General features: G+C 46.1%; 2 non-coding genes across 2 annotated transcripts; both read left to right on the plus strand.

The window, feature by feature from the left end:
- Positions 1 to 14,651: 14,651 nt before the first annotated feature.
- TRNAH-GUG (transfer RNA histidin (anticodon GUG)) lies at positions 14,652 to 14,723 on the plus strand. The gene has a single exon. It is a non-coding gene; the product is annotated as a tRNA-His (tRNA).
- Positions 14,724 to 17,122: 2,399 nt separating this feature from the next.
- Positions 17,123 to 17,194, plus strand: TRNAH-GUG (transfer RNA histidin (anticodon GUG)). The gene has a single exon. It is a non-coding gene; the product is annotated as a tRNA-His (tRNA).
- The last annotated feature ends 754 nt before the right edge of the window (positions 17,195 to 17,948 follow it).

The raw sequence follows: 17,948 nt of genomic DNA on the forward strand, positions 1-17,948 counted from the left end.
GTTTCTTTAATGCTCTTTGCACACTTTTTCATCGGGTGACTGTAATGTATTTCAACCAAATCTAATTAAGAGCGCATTATGTGGTGACATTTGCAGTACATGAAACATTATAACACTGCCATTTTTGTCAATAACCACTAGCTTGATTAAGACATATGTATTGCAGCGACAGTATTTCCCAGTTACAAATGGGAATAAAAACAACATCCACGAGGGATTGAACCAACGACATTTAACTGATGTTGCCAATGGAGCGCGTTACAGAGAGCGTGAGGTCCCGCCTTTACAGTCACACGCTGATGATAATACAGATGTTTAAATAAACAGGCATATCTGTGGACTTGTGGTCTTTCTACATTGGGACTCATAGTCTAGTCCTAGGCTATTGTAGGCACTGGCGTATCTTTTAGTGGAATGAGAGGCATTCTGTAGTCGCGTGAAAGGACCTTTCAAGTCAATCTGATCTGTATTGTCCTGTGAAAAAAAGCGTTCTTAGACACAGTGAGGAGTTTTTGGGGATAATGGGAAAATCATTCCCAACTAAATGACAGGAATTTCTTAGTCCAATCATGAGGTGTGCTAAGCTTTTTTATACTGTGGCGGAAAGAGAGAGAGTATAACAGTCATTATAAATAAAGGGCCAAGGAAGTGACAGTTTATGGAAGGAACAATTTGCACATAGTTTTAGAATGTGGTCAGGAGGAGGACAATGTGCTTACACATATGAAACATTAGAAGGTAGACATTATGGAAGCACATATATTTCTTTATTTTTATTGTATTTGGGGAGAGGGGGTTAATATAGCACGTCCAATGTGGAAAAGTGCTTTCCATAGCACCTTGCAGGTGGGCGACATCTAGAGCTGTGCAGTAGCCACCCATGCCCCAGACGTCAAAGAGAACAAGAAGTTACACATGTTGGAAGTGAGGGTGAGACATTGAGGAGATATGATCCCCGTATGAAGCCGAGAGAAGGAGGAGGCGTGAACGTGCATCCATGTATGCAGGCGAGAAGGGAAGGAACATTGGTCATGCATCCCTGCATGAGGGTGAGACAGGGAGGAGATATGATCCCCGTATGAAGCCGAGAGAAGGAGGAAGCATGAACGTGCATCCATGTATGCGGGCGAGACAGGAAGGAGCATTGGTCATGCATCCCTGCATGAGGGTGAGACAGGGAGGAGATATGATCCCCGTATGAAGCCGAGAGAAGGAGGAGGCGTGAACGTGCATCCATGTATGCAGGCGAGAAGGGAAGGAGCATTGGTCATGCATCCCTGCATGAGGGTGAGACAGGGAGGAGATATGATCCCTGTATGAAGCCGAGAGAAGGAGGAGGCGTGAACGTGCATCCATGTATGCAGGCGAGACAGGAAGGAGCATTGGTCATGCATCCCTGCATGAGGGTGAGACAGGGAGGAGATATGATCCCCGTATGAAGCCGAGAGAAGGAGGAGGCGTGAACGTGCATCCATGTATGCAGGCGAGACGGGAAGGAGCATTGGTCATGCATCCCTTCCTGAGGGTGAGACAGGGAGGAGATAAAATCCCCGTATGAAGCCGAGAGAACGAGGAGACATGAACGTGCATCCATGTATGCGGGCGAGAAGGGAAGGAGCATTGGTCATGCATCCCTGCATGAGGGTGAGACAGGGAGGAGATAAAATCCCTGTATGAAGCCAAGAAAACGAGGCGGCATGAACATGCATCCTTGTATGCAGGTGTGACATGGAGTCATCATGAACATGCATCCCTTTATAAGGACATAACATGGAGGACGCATGAACATGAATGCCTGAATTTTATGGTGGTGGCCTTCGGGTGATTTGGCACGTGCAATTGGTGAAGAGCACTTCTCCTGCGCAAAAAAATAAATGTACTATTAGCACCCCGGAGGGAGCCTCTGCACTTCCTATAGGGAGAAAACTCTGCAATGGAAGGGGACAGGGTCAATAACAGCTGTAAACTCTCACAAGACCATCACTGCTCTCACACTTTCCTGCTCTCAGGCTGGCGGGCCATTATCGGCCCTGGCTGCCGCACCATTGCCAGGTTTGTGTAACTATATTATTTCTAATTGGCTCCACTTTGATGACTTTCATTTGGATTCTGACTTGATTATTGAGATCTTAAATAAGTGACTGGGGATCAGGTGTCCACTTATTCTCATGGATAACATCACAACCAACCTTTAATTCAAACATGAGTCATGACATCACAGATGGAGTACAGCTTATGATAGAGGTGGAACGTCACATGGTAGCAGCCCAAGTAGCTCGCTGTGATCTTATAGTGGTTAGTACTCTGCGTTGTGGCCGCAGCAACCTCGGTTCGAATCCGAGTCACGGCATTGCGGTGAGGCAATGTCACGGCAGTTGGGCAAATATTTTAGAATTTCCATTAATACATTGGCAATCTCTGTGGAGGACTGAAACAATTCGATATGTCCTGTTACTGTTATGAACCTTTTGTTTCTTTAATGCTCTCTGCACACTTTTTCATCGGGTGACTGTAATGTATTTCAACCAAATCTAATTAAGAGCGCATTATGTGGTGACATTTGCAGTACATGAAACATTATAACACTGCCATTTACGTCAATAACCACTAGCTTGATTAAGACATATGTATTGCAGCGACAGTATTTCCCAGTTACAAATGGGAATAAAAACAACATCCGCGAGGGATTGAACCAACGACATTTAACTGATGTTGCCAATGGAGCGCGTTACAGAGAGCGCGATGTCCCGCCTTTACAGTAAACACGCTGATGATAATACAGATGTTTAAATAAACAGGCATATCTGTGGACTTGTGGTCTTTCTACATTGGGACTCATAGTCTAGTCCTAGGCTATTGTAGGCACTGGCGTATCTTTTAGTGGAATGAGAGGCATTCTGTAGTCGGGTGAAAGGACCTTTCAAGTCAATCTGATCTGTATTGTCCTGTGAAAAAAAGCGTTCTTAGACACAGTGAGGAGTTTTTGGGGATAATGGGAAAATCATTTCCAACTAAATGACAGGAATTTCTTAGTCCAATCATGAGGTGTGCTAGGCTTTTTTATACTGTGGCGGAAAGAGAGAGAGTATAACAGTCATTATAAATAAAGGGCCAAGGAAGTGACAGTTTATGGAAGGAACAATTTGCACATAGTTTTAGAATGTGGTCAGGAGGAGGACAATGTGCTTACACATATGAAACATTAGAAGGTAGACATTATGGAAGCACATATATTTCTTTATTTTTATTGTATTTGGGGAGAGGGGGTTAATATAGCACGTCCAATGTGGAAAAGTGCTTTCCATAGCACCTTGCAGGTGGGCGACATCTAGAGCTGTGCAGTAGCCACCCATGCCCCAGACGTCAAAGAGAACAAGAAGTTACACTTGTTGGAAGTGAGGGTGAGACATTGAGGAGATATGATCCCCGTATGAAGCCGAGAGAAGGAGGAGGCGTGAACGTGCATCCATGTAAGCAGGCGAGAAGGGAAGGAGCATTCGTCATGCATCCCTGCATGAGGGTGAGACAGGGAGGAGATATGATCCCCGTATGAAGCCGAGAGAAGGAGGAGGCGTGAACATGCATCCATGTATGCGGGCGAGACAGGAAGGAGCATTGGTCATGCATCCCTGCATGAGGGTGAGACAGGGAGGAGATATGATCCCCGTATGAAGCCGAGAGAAGGAGGAGGCGTGAACGTGCATCCATGTATGCAGGCGAGAAGGGAAGGAGCATTGGTCATGCATCCCTGCATGAGGGTGAGACAGGGAGGAGATATGATCCCCGTATGAAGCCGAGAGAAGGAGGAGGCGTGAACGTGCATCCATGTATGCGGGGCGAGACAGGAAGGGGCATTGGTCATGCATCCCTGCATGAGGGTGAGACAGGGAGGAGATATGATCCCCGTATGAAGCCGAGAGAAGGAGGAGGCATGAACGTGCATCCATGTATGCGGGCGAGACGGGAAGGAGCACTGGTCATGCATCCCTTCCTGAGGGTGAGACAGGGAGGAGATAAAATCCCCGTATGAAGCCGAGAGAACGAGGAGACATGAACGTGCATCCATGTATGCGGGCGAGAAGGGAAGGAGCATTGGTCATGCATCCCTGCATGAGGGTGAGACAGGGAGGAGATAAAATCCCTGTATGAAGCCAAGAGAACGAGGCGGCATGAACATGCATCCTTGTATGCAGGTGTGACATGGAGTCATCATGAACATGCATCCCTTTATAAGGACATAACATGGAGGACGCATGAACATGAATGCCTGAATTTTATGGTGGTGGCCTTCAGGTGATTTGGCACGTGCAATTGGTGAAGAGCACTTCTCCTGCGCAAAAAATAAATGTACTATTAGCACCCCGGAGGGAGCCTCTGCACTTCTTATAGGGAGAAAACTCTGCAATCAAAGGGGACAGGGTCAATAACAGCTGTAAACTCTCACAAGACCATCACTGCTCTCACACTTTCCTGCTCTCAGGCTGGCGGGCCATTATCGGCCCTGGCTGCCGCACCATTGCCAGGTTTGTGTAACTATATTATTTCTAATTGGCTCCACTTTGATGACTTTCATTTGGATTCTGACTTGATTATTGAGATCTTAAATAAGTGACTGGGGATCAGGTGTCCACTTATTCTCATGGATAACATCACAACCAACCTTTAATTCAAACATGAGTCATGACATCACAGATGGAGTACAGCTTATGATAGAGGTGGAACGTCACATTGTAGCAGCCCAAGTAGCTCGCCGTGATCGTATAGTGGTTAGTACTCTGCGTTGTGGCTGCAGCAACCTCTGTTCGAATCCGAGTCACGGCATTGCGGTGAGGCAATGTCACGGCAGTTGGGCAGATATTTTAGAATTTCCATTAATACATTGGCAATCTCTGTGGAGGACTGAAACAATTCGATATGTCCTGTTACTGTTATGAACCTTTTGTTTCTTTAATGCTCTTTGCACACTTTTTCATCGGGTGACTGTAATGTATTTCAACCAAATCTAATTAAGAGCGCATTATGTGGTGACATTTGCAGTACATGAAACATTATAACACTGCCATTTACGTCAATAACCACTAGCTTGATTAAGACATATGTATTGCAGCGGCAGTATTTCCCAGTTACAAATGGGAATAAAAACAACATCCGCGAGGGATTGAACCAACGACATTTAACTGATGTTGCCAATGGAGCGCGTTACAGAGAGCGCGAGGTCCCGCCTTTACAGTCACACGCTGATGATAATACAGATGTTTAAATAAACAGGCATATCTGTGGACTTGTGGTCTTTCTACATTGGGACTCATAGTCTAGTCCTAGGCTATTGTAGGCACTGGCGTATCTTTTAGTGGAATGAGAGGCATTCTGTAGTCGCGTGAAAGGACCTTTCAAGTCAATCTGATCTGTATTGTCCTGTGAAAAAAAGCGTTCTTAGACACAGTGAGGAGTTTTTGGGGATAATGGGAAAATCATTTCCAACTAAATGACAGGAATTTCTTAGTCCAATCATGAGGTGTGCTAGGCTTTTTTATACTGTGGCGGAAAGAGAGAGAGTATAACAGTCATTATAAATAAAGGGCCAAGGAAGTGACAGTTTATGGAAGGAGCAATTTGCACATAGTTTTAGAATGTGGTCAGGAGGAGGACAATGTGCTTACACATATGAAACATTAGAAGGTAGACATTATGGAAGCACATATATTTCTTTATTTTTATTGTATTTGGGGAGAGGGGGTTAATATAGCACGTCCAATGTGGAAAAGTGCTTTCCATAGCACCTTGCAGGTGGGCGACATCTAGAGCTGTGCAGTAGCCACCCATGCCCCAGACGTCAAAGAGAACAAGAAGTTACACATGTTGGAAGTGAGGGTGAGACATTGAGGAGATATGATCCCCGTATGAAGCCGAGAGAAGGAGGAGGCGTGAACGTGCATCCATATATGCAGGCGAGAAGGGAAGGAGCATTGGTCATGCATCCCTGCATGAGGGTGAGACAGGGAGGAGATATGATCCCCGTATGAAGCCGAGAGAAGGAGGAGGCGTGAACATGCATCCATGTATGCGGGCGAGACAGGAAGGAGCATTGGTCATGCATCCCTGCATGAGGGTGAGACAAGGAGGAGATATGATCCCCGTATGAAGCCGAGAGAAGGAGGAGGCGTGAACGTGCATCCATGTATGCAGGCGAGAAGGGAAGGAGCATTGGTCATGCATCCCTGCATGAGGGTGAGACAGGGAGGAGATATGATCCCCGTATGAAGCCGAGAGAAGGAGGAGGCGTGAACGTGCATCCATGTATGCGGGCGAGACAGGAAGGAGCATTGGTCATGCATCCCTGCATGAGGGTGAGACAGGGAGGAGATATGATCCCTGTATGAAGCCGAGAGAAGGAGGAGGCGTGAACGTACATCCATGTATGCGGGCGAGACGGGAAGGAGCATTGGTCATGCATCCCTTCCTGAGGGTGAGACAGGGAGGAGATAAAATCCCCGTATGAAGCAGAGAGAACGAGGAGACATGAACGTGCATCCATGTATGCGGGCGAGAAGGGAAGGAGCATTGGTCATGCATCCCTGCATGAGGGTGAGACAGGGAGGAGATAAAATCCCTGTATGAAGCCAAGAGAACGAGGCGGCATGAACATGCATCCTTGTATGCAGGTGTGACATGGAGTCATCATGAACATGCATCCCTTTATAAGGACATAACATGGAGGACGCATGAACATGAATGCCTGAATTTTATGGTGGTGGCCTTCGGGTGATTTGGCACGTGCAATTGGTGAAGAGCACTTCTCCTGCGCAAAAAAATAAATGTACTATTAGCACCCCGGAGGGAGCCTCTGCACTTCTTATAGGGAGAAAACTCTGCAATGGAAGGGGACAGGGTCAATAACAGCTGTAAACTCTCACAAGACCATCACTGCTCTCACACTTTCCTGCTCTCAGGCTGGCGGGCCATTATCGGCCCTGGCTGCCGCACCATTGCCAGGTTTGTGTAACTATATTATTTCTAATTGGCTCCACTTTGATGACTTTCATTTGGATTCTGACTTGATTATTGAGATCTTAAATAAGTGACTGGGGATCAGGTGTCCACTTATTCTCATGGATAACATCACAACCAACCTTTAATTCAAACATGAGTCATGACATCACAGATGGAGTACAGCTTATGATAGAGGTGGAACGTCACATTGTAGCAGCCCAAGTAGCTCACCGTGATCGTATAGTGGTTAGTACTCTGCGTTGTGGCCGCAGCAACCTCGGTTCGAATCCGAGTCACGGCATTGCGGTGAGGCAATGTCACGGCAGTTGGGCAGATATTTTAGAATTTCCATTAATACATTGGCAATCTCTGTGGAGGACTGAAACAATTCGATATGTCCTGTTACTGTTATGAACCTTTTGTTTCTTTAATGCTCTTTGCACACTTTTTCATCGGGTGACTGTAATGTATTTCAACCAAATCTAATTAAGAGCGCATTATGTGGTGACATTTGCAGTACATGAAACATTATAACACTGCCATTTACGTCAATAACCACTAGCTTGATTAAGACATATGTATTGCAGCGGCAGTATTTCCCAGTTACAAATGGGAATAAAAACAACATCCGCGAGGGATTGAACCAACGACATTTAACTGATGTTGCCAATGGAGCGCGTTACAGAGAGCGCGAGGTCCCGCCTTTACAGTCACACGCTGATGATAATACAGATGTTTAAATAAACAGGCATATCTGTGGACTTGTGGTCTTTCTACATTGGGACTCATAGTCTAGTCCTAGGCTATTGTAGGCACTGGCGTATCTTTTAGTGGAATGAGAGGCATTCTGTAGTCGCGTGAAAGGACCTTTCAAGTCAATCTGATCTGTATTGTCCTGTGAAAAAAAGCGTTCTTAGACACAGTGAGGAGTTTTTGGGGATAATGGGAAAATCATTTCCAACTAAATGACAGGAATTTCTTAGTCCAATCATGAGGTGTGCTAGGCTTTTTTATACTGTGGCGGAAAGAGAGAGAGTATAACAGTCATTATAAATAAAGGGCCAAGGAAGTGACAGTTTATGGAAGGAGCAATTTGCACATAGTTTTAGAATGTGGTCAGGAGGAGGACAATGTGCTTACACATATGAAACATTAGAAGGTAGACATTATGGAAGCACATATATTTCTTTATTTTTATTGTATTTGGGGAGAGGGGGTTAATATAGCACGTCCAATGTGGAAAAGTGCTTTCCATAGCACCTTGCAGGTGGGCGACATCTAGAGCTGTGCAGTAGCCACCCATGCCCCAGACGTCAAAGAGAACAAGAAGTTACACATGTTGGAAGTGAGGGTGAGACATTGAGGAGATATGATCCCCGTATGAAGCCAAGAGAAGGAGGAGGCGTGAACGTGCATCCATATATGCAGGCGAGAAGGGAAGGAGCATTGGTCATGCATCCCTGCATGAGGGTGAGACAGGGAGGAGATATGATCCCCGTATGAAGCCGAGAGAAGGAGGAGGCGTGAACATGCATCCATGTATGCGGGCGAGACAGGAAGGAGCATTGGTCATGCATCCCTGCATGAGGGTGAGACAAGGAGGAGATATGATCCCCGTATGAAGCCGAGAGAAGGAGGAGGCGTGAACGTGCATCCATGTATGCAGGCGAGAAGGGAAGGAGCATTGGTCATGCATCCCTGCATGAGGGTGAGACAGGGAGGAGATATGATCCCCGTATGAAGCCGAGAGAAGGAGGAGGCGTGAACGTGCATCCATGTATGCGGGCGAGACAGGAAGGAGCATTGGTCATGCATCCCTGCATGAGGGTGAGACAGGGAGGAGATATGATCCCTGTATGAAGCCGAGAGAAGGAGGAGGCGTGAACGTACATCCATGTATGCGGGCGAGACGGGAAGGAGCATTGGTCATGCATCCCTTCCTGAGGGTGAGACAGGGAGGAGATAAAATCCCCGTATGAAGCAGAGAGAACGAGGAGACATGAACGTGCATCCATGTATGCGGGCGAGAACGGAAGGAGCATTGGTCATGCATCCCTGCATGAGGGTGAGACAGGGAGGAGATAAAATCCCTGTATGAAGCCAAGAGAACGAGGCGGCATGAACATGCATCCTTGTATGCAGGTGTGACATGGAGTCATCATGAACATGCATCCCTTTATAAGGACATAACATGGAGGACGCATGAACATGAATGCCTGAATTTTATGGTGGTGGCCTTCGGGTGATTTGGCACGTGCAATTGGTGAAGAGCACTTCTCCTGCGCAAAAAAATAAATGTACTATTAGCACCCCGGAGGGAGCCTCTGCACTTCTTATAGGGAGAAAACTCTGCAATGGAAGGGGACAGGGTCAATAACAGCTGTAAACTCTCACAAGACCATCACTGCTCTCACACTTTCCTGCTCTCAGGCTGGCGGGCCATTATCGGCCCTGGCTGCCGCACCATTGCCAGGTTTGTGTAACTATATTATTTCTAATTGGCTCCACTTTGATGACTTTCATTTGGATTCTGACTTGATTATTGAGATCTTAAATAAGTGACTGGGGATCAGGTGTCCACTTATTCTCATGGATAACATCACAACCAACCTTTAATTCAAACATGAGTCATGACATCACAGATGGAGTACAGCTTATGATAGAGGTGGAACGTCACATGGTAGCAGCCCAAGTAGCTCGCTGTGATCGTATAGTGGTTAGTACTCTGCGTTGTGGCCGCAGCAACCTCGGTTGGAATCCGAGTCACGGCATTGCGGTGAGGCAATGTCACGGCAGTTGGGCAGTTATTTTAGAATTTCCATTAATACATTGGCAATCTCTGTGGAGGACTGAAACAATTCGATATGTCCTGTTACTGTTATGAACCTTTTGTTTCTTTAATGCTCTCTGCACACTTTTTCATCAGGTGACTGTAATGTATTTCAACCAAATCTAATTAAGAGCGCATTATGTGGTGACATTTGCAGTACATGAAACATTATAACACTGCCATTTACGTCAATAACCACTAGCTTGATTAAGACATATGTATTGCAGCGACAGTATTTCCCAGTTACAAATGGGAATAAAAACAACATCCGCGAGGGATTGAACCAACGACATTTAACTGATGTTGCCAATGGAGCGCGTTACAGAGAGCGCGAGGTCCCGCCTTTACAGTCACACGCTGATGATAATACAGATGTTTAAATAAACAGGCATATCTGTGGACTTGTGGTCTTTCTACATTGGGACTCATAGTCTAGTCCTAGGCTATTGTAGGCACTGGCGTATCTTTTAGTGGAATGAGAGGCATTCTGTAGTCGCGTGAAAGGACTTTTCAAGTCAATCTGATCTGTATTGTCCTGTGAAAAAAAGCGTTCTTAGACACAGTGAGGAGTTTTTGGGGATAATGGGAAAATCATTTCCAACTAAATGACAGGAATTTCTTAGTCCAATCATGAGGTGTGCTAGGCTTTTTTATACTGTGGCGGAAAGAGAGAGAGTATAACAGTCATTATAAATAAAGGGCCAAGGAAGTGACAGTTTATGGAAGGAACAATTTGCACATAGTTTTAGAATGTGGTCAGGAGGAGGACAATGTGCTTACACATATGAAACATTAGAAGGTAGACATTATGGAAGCACATATATTTCTTTATTTTTATTGTATTTGGGGAGAGGGGGTTAATATAGCACGTCCAATGTGGAAAAGTGCTTTCCATAGCACCTTGCAGGTGGGCGACATCTAGAGCTGTGCAGTAGCCAACCATGCCCCAGACGTCAAAGAGAACAAGAAGTTACACATGTTGGAAGTGAGGGTGAGACATTGAGGAGATATGATCCCCGTATGAAGCCGAGAGAAGGAGGAGGCGTGAACGTGCATCCATGTATGCAGGCGAGAAGGGAAGGAGCATTGGTCATGCATCCCTGCATGAGGGTGAGACAGGGAGGAGATATGATCCCCGTATGAAGCCGAGAGAAGGAGGAGGCGTGAACGTGCATCCATGTATGCGGGCGAGACAGGAAGGAGCGTTGGTCATGCATCCCTGCATGAGGGTGAGACAGGGAGGAGATATGATCCCCGTATGAAGCCGAGAGAAGGAGGAGGCGTGAACGTGCATCCATGTATGCAGGCGAGAAGGGAAGGAGCATTGGTCATGCATCCCTGCATGAGGGTGAGACAGGGAGGAGATATGATCCCTGTATGAAGCCGAGAGAAGGAGGAGGCGTGAACGTGCATCCATGTATGCGGGCGAGACAGGAAGGACCATTGGTCATGCATCCCTGCATGAGGGTGAGACAGGGAGGAGATATGATCCCCGTATGAAGCCGAGAGAAGGAGGAGGCGTGAACGTGCATCCATGTATGCGGGCGAGACGTGAAGGAGCATTGGGCATGCATCCCTTCCTGAGGGTGAGACAGGGAGGAGATAAAATCCCCGTATGAAGCCGAGAGAACGAGAAGACATGAACGTGCATCCATGTATGCGGGCGAGAAGGGAAGGAGCATTGGTCATGCATCCCTGCATGAGGGTGAGACAGGGAGGAGATAAAATCCCTGTATGAAGCCTAGAGAACGAGGCGGCATGAACATGCATCCTTGTATGCAGGTGTGACATGGAGTCATCATGAACATGCATCCCTTTATAAGGACATAACATGGAGGATGCATGAACATGAATGCCTGAATTTTATGGTGGTGGCCTTCGGGTGATTTGGCACGTGCAATTGGCGAAGAGCACTTCTCCTGTGCAAAAAAATAAATGTACTATTAGCGCCCCGGAGGGAGCCTCTGCACTTCTTATAGGGAGAAAACTCTGCAATGGAAGGGGACAGGGTCAATAACAGCTGTAAACTCTCACAAGACCATCACTGCTCTCACACTTTCCTGCTCTCAGGCTGGCGGGCCATTATCGGCCCTGGCTGCCGCACCATTGCCAGATTTGTGTAACTATATTATTTGTAATTGGCTCCACTTTGATGACTTGCATTTGGATTCTGACTTGATTATTGAGATCTTAAATAAGTGACTGGGGATCAGGTGTCCACTTATTCTCATGGATAACATCACAACCAACCTTTAATTCAAACATGAGTCATGACATCACAGATGGAGTACAGCTTATGATAGAGGTGGAACGTCACATTGTAGCAGCCCAAGTGTCACATTGTAGCAGCCCAAATATCTCGCCGTGATCGTATAGTGGTTAGTACTCTGCGTTGTGGCCTCAGCAACCTCGGTTCGAATCCGAGACACGGCATTGCGGTGAGGCAATGTCACGGCAGTTGGGCAGATATTTTAGAATTTCCATTAATACATTGGCAATCTCTGTGGAGGACTGAAACAATTCGATATGTCCTGTTACTGTTATGAACCTTTTGTTTCTTTAATGCTCTTTGCACACTTTTTCATCGGGTGACTGTAATGTATTTCAACCAAATCTAATTAAGAGCGCATTATGTGGTGACATTTGCAGTACATGAAACATTATAACACTGCCATTTACGTCAATAACCACTAGCTTGATTAAGACATATGTATTGCAGCGACAGTATTTCCCAGTTACAAATGGGAATAAAAACAACATCCGCGAGGGATTGAACCAACGACATTTAACTGATGTTGCCAATGGAGCGCGTTACAGAGAGCGCGAGGTCCCGCCTTTACAGTCACACGCTGATGATAATACAGATGTTTAAATAAACAGGCATATCTGTGGACTTGTGGTCTTTCTACATTGGGACTCATAGTCTAGTCCTAGGCTATTGTAGGCACTGGCGTATCTTTTAGTGGAATGAGAGGCATTCTGTAGTCGCGTGAAAGGACCTTTCAAGTCAATCTGATCTGTATTGTCCTGTGAAAAAAAGCGTTCTTAGACACAGTGAGGAGTTTTTGGGGATAATGGGAAAATAATTTCCAACTAAATGACAGGAATTTCTTAGTCCAATCATGAGGTGTGCTAGGCTTTTTTATACTGTGGCGGAAAGAGAGAGAGTATAACAGTCATTATAAATAAAGGGCCAAGGAAGTGACAGTTTATGGAAGGAACAATTTGCACATAGTTTTAGAATGTGGTCAGGAGGAGGGCAATGTGCTTACACATATGAAACATTAGAAGGTAGACATTATGGAAGCACATATATTTCTTTATTTTTATTGTATTTGGGGAGAGGGGGTTAATATAGCACGTCCAATGTGGAAAAGTGCTTTCCATAACACCTTGCAGGTGGGCGACATCTAGAGCTGTGCAGTAGCCACCCATGCCCCAGACGTCAAAGAGAACAAGAAGTTACACATGTTGGAAGTGAGGGTGAGACATTGAGGAGATATGATCCCCGTATGAAGCCGAGAGAAGGAGGAGGCGTGAACGTGCATCCATGTATGCAGGCGAGAAGGGAAGGAGCATTGGTCATGCATCCCTGCATGAGGGTGAGACAGGGAGGAGATATGATCCCCGTATGAAGCCGAGAGAAGGAGGAGGCGTGAACGTGCATCCATGTATGCGGGCGAGACAGGAAGGAGCGTTGGTCATGCATCCCTGCATGAGGGTGAGAAAGGGAGGAGATATGATCCCCGTATGAAGCCGAGAGAAGGAGGAGGCGTGAACGTGCATCCATGTATGCAGGCGAGAAGGGAAGGAGCATTGGTCATGCATCCCTGCATGAGGGTGAGACAGGGAGGAGATATGATCCCTGTATGAAGCCGAGAGAAGGAGGAGGCGTGAACGTGCATCCATGTGTGCGGGCGAGACAGGAAGGAGCATTGGTCATGCATCCCTGCATGAGGGTGAGACAGGGAGGAGATATGATCCCTGTATGAAGCCGAGAGAAGGAGGAGGCATGAACGTGCATCCATGTATGCGGGCGAGACGGGAAGGAGCATTGGTCATGCATCCCTTCCTGAGGGTGAGACAAGGAGGAGATAAAATCCCCATATGAAGCAGAGAGAACGAGGAGACATGAACGTGCATCCATGTATGCGGGCGAGAAGGTAAGGAGCATTGGTCATGCATCCCTGCATGAGGGTGAGACAGGGAGGAGATAAAATCCCTGTATGAAGCCAAGAGAATGAGGCGGCATGAACATGCATCCTTGTATGCAGGTGTGACATGGAGTCATCATGAACATGCATCCCTTTATAAGGACATAACATGGAGGACGCATGAACATGAATGCCTGAATTTTATGGTGGTGGCCTTCGGGTGATTTGGCACGTGCAATTGGTGAAGAGCACTTCTCCTGCGCAAAAAAATAAATTTACTATTAGCACCCCGGAGGGAGCCTCTGCACTTCTTATAGGGAGAAAACTCTGCAATGGAAGGGGACAGGGTCAATAACAGCTGTAAACTCTCATAAGACCATCACTGCTCTCACACTTTCCTGCTCTCAGGCTGGCGGGCCATTATCGGCCCTGGCTGCCGCACCATTGTCAGGTTTGTGTAACTATATTATTTCTAATTGGCTCCACTTTGATGACTTTCATTTGGATTCTAACATGATTATTGAGATCTTAAATAAGTGACTGGGGATCAGGTGTCCACTTATTCTCATGGATAACATCACAACCAACCTTTAATTCAAACATGAGTCATGACATCACAGATGGAGTACAGCTTATGATAGAGGTGGAACGTCACATTGTAGCAGCCCAAGTAGCTCGCCGTGATCGTATAGTGGTTAGTACTCTGCGTTGTGGCCGCAGCAACCTCGGTTCGAATCCGAGTCACGGCATTGTGGTGAGGCAATGTCACGGCAGTTCGGCAGATATTTTAGAATTTCCATTAATACATTGGCAATCTCTGTGGAGGACTGAAACAATTCGATATGTCCTGTTACTGTTATGAACCTTTTGTTTCTTTAATGCTCTTTGCACACTTTTTCATCGGGTGACTGTAATGTATTTCAACCAAATCTAATTAAGAGCGCATTATGTGGTGACATTTGCAGTACATGAAACATTATAACACTGCCATTTACGTCAATAACCACTAGCTTGATTAAGACATATGTATTGCAGCGACAGTATTTCCCAGTTACAAATGGGAATAAAAACAACATCCGCGAGGGATTGAACCAACGACATTTAACTGATGTTGCCAATGGAGCGCATTACAGAGAACGCGAGGTCCCGCCTTTACAGTCACACGCTGATGATAATACAGATGTTTAAATAAACAGGCATATCTGTGGACTTGTGGTCTTTCTACATTGGGACTCATAGTCTAGTCCTAGGCTATTAGTAGGCACTGGCGTATCTTTTAGTGGAATGAGAGGCATTCTGTAGTCGCGTGAAAGGACCTTTCAAGTCAATCTGATCTGTATTGTCCTGTGAAAAAAAGCGTTCTTAGACACAGTGAGGAGTTTTTGGGGATAATGGGAAAATCATTTCCAACTAAATGACAGGAATTTCTTAGTCCAATCATGAGGTGTGCTAGGCTTTTTTATACTGTGGCGGAAAGAGAGACAGTATAACAGTCATTATAAATAAAGGGCCAAGGAAGTGACAGTTTATGGAAGGAACAATTTGCACATAGTTTTAGAATGTGGTCAGGAGGAGGACAATGTGCTTACACATATGAAACATTAGAAGGTAGACATTATGGAAGCACATATATTTCTTTATTTTTATTGTATTTGGGGAGAGGGGGTTAATATAGCACGTCCAATGTGGAAAAGTGCTTTCCATAGCACCTTGCAGGTGGGCGACATCTAGAGCTGTGCAGTAGCCACCCATACCCCAGACGTGAAAGAGAACAAGAAGTTACACATGTTGGAAGTGAGGGTGAGACATTGAGGAGATATGATCCCCGTATGAAGCCGAGAGAAGGAGGAGGCGTGAACGTGCATCCATGTATGCAGGCGAGAAGGGAAGGAGCATTGGTCATGCATCCCTGCATGAGGGTGAGACAGGGAGGAGATATGATCCCCGTATGAAGCCGAGAGAAGGAGGAGGCGTGAACGTGCATCCATGTATGCGGGCGAGACAGGAAGGAGCATTGGTCATGCATCCCTGCATGAGGGTGAGACAGGGAGGAGATATGATCCCCGTATGAAGCCGAGAGAAGGAGGAGGCGTGAACGTGCATCCATGTATGCAGGCGAGAAGGGAAGGAGCATTGGTCATGCATCCCTGCATGAGGGTGAGACAGAGAGGAGATATGATCCCTGTATGAAGCCGAGAGAAGGAGGAGGCGTGAACATGCATCCATGTATGCGGGCGAGACAGGAAGGAGCATTGGTCATGCATCCCTGCATGAGGGTGAGACAGGGAGGAGATATGATCCCCGTATGAAGCCGAGAGAAGGAGGAGGCGTGAACGTGCATCCATGTATGCAGGCGAGACGGGAAGGAGCATTGGTCATGCATCCCTTCCTGAGGGTGAGACAGGGAGGAGATAAAATCCCCGTATGAAGCCGAGAGAACGAGGAGACATGAACGTGCATCCATGTATGCGGGCGAGAAGGGAAGGAGCATTGGTCATGCATCCCTGCATGAGGGTGAGACAGGGAGGAGATAAAATCCCTGTATGAAGCCAATAGAACGAGGCGGCATGAACATGCATCCATGTATGCAGGTGTGACATGGAGTCATCATGAACATGCATCCCTTTATAAGGACATAACATGGAGGACGCATGAACATGAATGCCTGAATTTTATGGTGGTGGCCTTCGGGTGATTTGGCACGTGCAATTGGTGAAGAGCACTTCTCCTGCACAAAAAAATAAATGTACTATTAGCACCCCGGAGGGAGCCTCTGCACTTCTTATAGGGAGAAAACTCTGCAATGGAAGGGGACAGGGTCAATAAAAGCTGTAAACTCTCACAAGACCATCACTGCTCTCACACTTTCCTGCTCTCAGGCTGGCGGGCCATTATCGGCCCTGGCTGCCGCACCATTGCCAGGTTTGTGTAACTATATTATTTCTAATTGGCTCCACTTTGATGACTTTCATTTGGATTCTGACTTGATTATTGAGATCTTAAATAAGTGACTGGGGATCAGGTGTCCACTTATTCTCATGGATAACATCACAACCAACCTTTAATTCAAACATGAGTCATGACATCACAGATGGAGTACAGCTTATGATAGAGGTGGAACGTCACATTGTAGCAGCCCAAGTAGCTCGCCGTGATAGTATAGTGGTTAGTACTCTGCTTTGTGGCCGCAGCAACCTCGGTTCGAATCCGAGTCACGGCATTGCAGTGAGGCAATGTCACGGCAGTTGGGCAGATATTTTAGAATTTCCATTAATACATTGGCAATCTCTGTGGAGGACTGAAACAATTCGATATGTCCTGTTACTGTTATGAACCTTTTGTTTCTTTAATGCTCTTTGCACACTTTTTCATCGGGTGACTGTAATGTATTTCAACCAAATCTAATTAAGAGCGCATTATGTGGTGACATTTGCAGTACATGAAACATTATAACACTGCCATTTACGTCAATAACCACTAGCTTGATTAAGACATATGTATTGCAGCGACAGTATTTCCCAGTTACAAATGGGAATAAAAACAACATCCGCGAGGGATTGAACCAACGACATTTAACTGATGTTGCCAATGGAGCGCGTTACAGAGAGCGCGAGGTCCCGCCTTTACAGTCACACGCTGATGATAATACAGATGTTTAAATAAACAGGCATATCTGTGGACTTGTGGTCTTTCTACATTGGGACTCATAGTCTAGTCCTAGGCTATTGTAGGCACTGGCGTATCTTTTAGTGGAATGAGAGGCATTCTGTAGTCGCGTGAAAGGACCTTTCAAGTCAATCTGATCTGTATTGTCCTGTGAAAAAAAGCGTTCTTAGACACAGTGAGGAGTTTTTGGGGATAATGGGAAAATCATTTCCAACTAAATGACAGGAATTTCTTAGTCCAATCATGAGGTGTGCTAAGCTTTTTTATACTGTGGCGGAAAGAGAGAGAGTATAACAGTCATTATAAAT

Source organism: Ambystoma mexicanum (genome assembly GCF_040938575.1).
Source record: "Ambystoma mexicanum isolate Mex_15411 chromosome 12 unlocalized genomic scaffold, UKY_AmexF1_1 Mex_chr12_unloc.1, whole genome shotgun sequence".
In the NCBI taxonomy this organism is placed as follows: domain Eukaryota; kingdom Metazoa; phylum Chordata; class Amphibia; order Caudata; family Ambystomatidae; genus Ambystoma; species Ambystoma mexicanum.